A 2,746-nucleotide genomic window follows, 5' to 3' on the forward strand; every position below is an offset into this window, starting at 1 on the left:
CTCTTCCTACATTCAGGCAGCCCAGATTCATTTCTGGACTGGAGAAAAGGCCTCAGCACCTCCAGGAAGACAGCTCTGAGTCCAGACATTGAAAACAACTGGCTCCTGCTGGGAGGGAGGCTCTGGGCTCCAAGTTGGAGGAAATAAAAGGGATACTTCTCACCCTTATCCCAGGTCAGAGAGTCTAGGCACAGCAAAGCTTTAGTGGACACATGCTCATTGATGCATTTTCTTCAATAAAGATTTATTGGTGCCATGCTGTTCGTAAAGCCCTGTGTCCAGGTACTGGCTGTTCCAGGACTAATGAGGTAGAGCTCCTGCTCCAGAGATGAGAGTCTGGGTGAGGACAGTCATGCAAATTAACCTGCCAGAGGTGGCAGTCTAGCATGAAAAATGCTACGATAGAGAAGAGTACACAGTGTGTTTGTGTGTTAGTCAAATATTTCATCATACAGATAGGGAAAGGTATAACAGCTCAGAAAGGTATAACAAATTCGTCAAAGTAACACAGAGAGAAAATGGATCACTGTGGTGAGACAGTCAAGTGAGGACACTGTGATTGGGACTGGCATAGTGGAGGGGAGAAACATTACCAAGGGAAGAAGGAGGTGCTCTTTTTTTTTTGAGGGTAGGAACATCAGAGATCAAAAGGACAACTGAAAGGCTGAGTAAGGAAATGGTGGTTCCAGAGGAGAGCCATAAGTGCAAAGGCCCTGAGGCAGGGTGGAATCAAAAGTTATTTTGGGGGTTACTGAAGGCAAATTTTAGCCATGATGTGGAGAAAGATGAGGCTGTAGGAGAGGAGCAGAGTTGAGATGTCCAGATGGAAAGTCTGAGGGATGAGAGACAATGTCCTGCATAGAAAGAGGCTCTTACAGAATCATCTCATTTGGATCCAGGTGGCATAGCAGGAAGTCTCCATTGCTGGTCCAGGATGAGTCCTGGGCTCCCATCCCTGTGTAGTTTTCTACAGTGCATACACTGGACCTTCTAAACACACCAACTCTAGGGCATAATGGTGAGGTCAGAGTGATGCCCACCCAAGCCGTTCCCTAGAAGCCAGTGACCGGCTACCATCCTCTGTGGCCGGGGGAAGCTGGCCAACAGTGCGTAATGAGGACATTGATATGGGTTCATCTAGAATAAAACCAGGATGACATAAAGAAGGGCTGGGTTTCTAGTGGGTGGGGGAGGGAAATGAGTACAAAGAGGCAGAATTGTGGGGATAAGATATTGGAATTAGGCATCGGTGAGAGGGGAAGGCAGAGAATGAGAGAAAGTGAGGACAGGGGTAGGAAGGGAGTGACAGAGGGAGGGAGGGATGGGCCAGGGAGGCAGAGAGGAATCTAGGGAGGGAGGTAGAAGAACATTTGGTCCTTTGCATAAGGGATATGGCCGATGAGCTGCAGCCTGCTGGGGCTGCCTCTCTCACACCAGAATTTTTGGAAAAGTATCCACTCTGATGTGCTTCTCTTCCTGGAGAACAGATGCCTTTGTCCTACTTGCTAGGAAGATAATTTTCCCGCACAGTGTTTGGATTTTTGTTTTTGCTTTTTGGCACTGGAATGACCCGGAGGCGCTGGGGAGCTTCCAAGAGGAGGATGCAGGGTCCATCACTACTCATGGCTGCCACATACTGAGGGCCTCATACGTATCAGACACTCTGTCATGTGAATTACGTAAGCTGACACTTATCTTTCCAACAGTCCTGCAAGTTCAATGTCAGTCAGATTTCACAGAGGTGTAACCTGGGGCCGGAGACTTCGAGATAGTTGTCCAAGGTCACATAGATATTTATCGACAAAGCTGGGACTTGACCCCAGGTCTGACTAAAATGTGAGTGCACCGTGCACCATCCTGGCACCTGAGAACCCCTCCCAGCCTTAAACAAGCCTTCCGTGTCTTGCACCCAGTCCATAGCCCCCAGATGTTCCCTGTCTTAAGTACTATTGATCGCTGCATTAAAAACTACCACAAACATATCAGCTTAAAACGATAAACCGTTTTACTCTCAGAGTTCTGTGGATCAGGGATCTGGGTATGGCTTAAATGGATCCTCTACTTCCGAGTCTCTCCCAAGACTGGCAGCCCAGGGACAATAGTCTCATCTGTAGGCTCGACTGGGGAAGGATTGACTTCCAAGCTCACTCATGTGGCTGTTGGCAGGATCCAGTTCCTCATCTGTAGGCTCAACTGGGGAAAGACTGACTTCCAAGCTCACTCATGCGATTGTTGGCAGGATCCAGTGGGTTGCTGGCCTGAGGACCTCAGTTCGTCTATGGCTGTTGGCCAGAGACTTTCATCAGCTCCTCGCCAGCTGGCCTTCACCATCTGGGTGAGCACACATGCAAGAAGAGCCTGAGGGAGGGAAACGAATGCCAGCAGGTCAGAAGTCACAGTCTTGTTATAGCCTAAGCATGGAAATGAGACGCCATCACCTTTGCCAAATTTTGTTGGTTAGAAGCCAGTCACCAGGTCCAGCCCACCCTCAAGGGGAGGGAATTCCATAGGGGCATGGGTGCCAGGAGGGGGGATCCTTGGAAGCCATTCTGGAAGGCTGCCCACCACACCTGCTCCTGCACCCACCTCAGTATAGTGAGCCCCTTTGGGTATCAACTGCCTTGACAGAGCAAATGGTTGATGGACCACCTTGGACTGTGCTATGTGGCCTGAATCTATCTGATCCCACCTCTCTTCCAGCAGGCCCAGGACTCGAGTCTGCCTGGCCTTGCGTTCCTCCCCATCC

The sequence above is a fragment of the Sapajus apella genome, unplaced genomic scaffold, assembly GCF_009761245.1.
Source record: "Sapajus apella isolate SASKATOON/1434 unplaced genomic scaffold, GSC_monkey_1.0 scaffold898, whole genome shotgun sequence".
Classification (NCBI taxonomy): domain Eukaryota; kingdom Metazoa; phylum Chordata; class Mammalia; order Primates; family Cebidae; genus Sapajus; species Sapajus apella.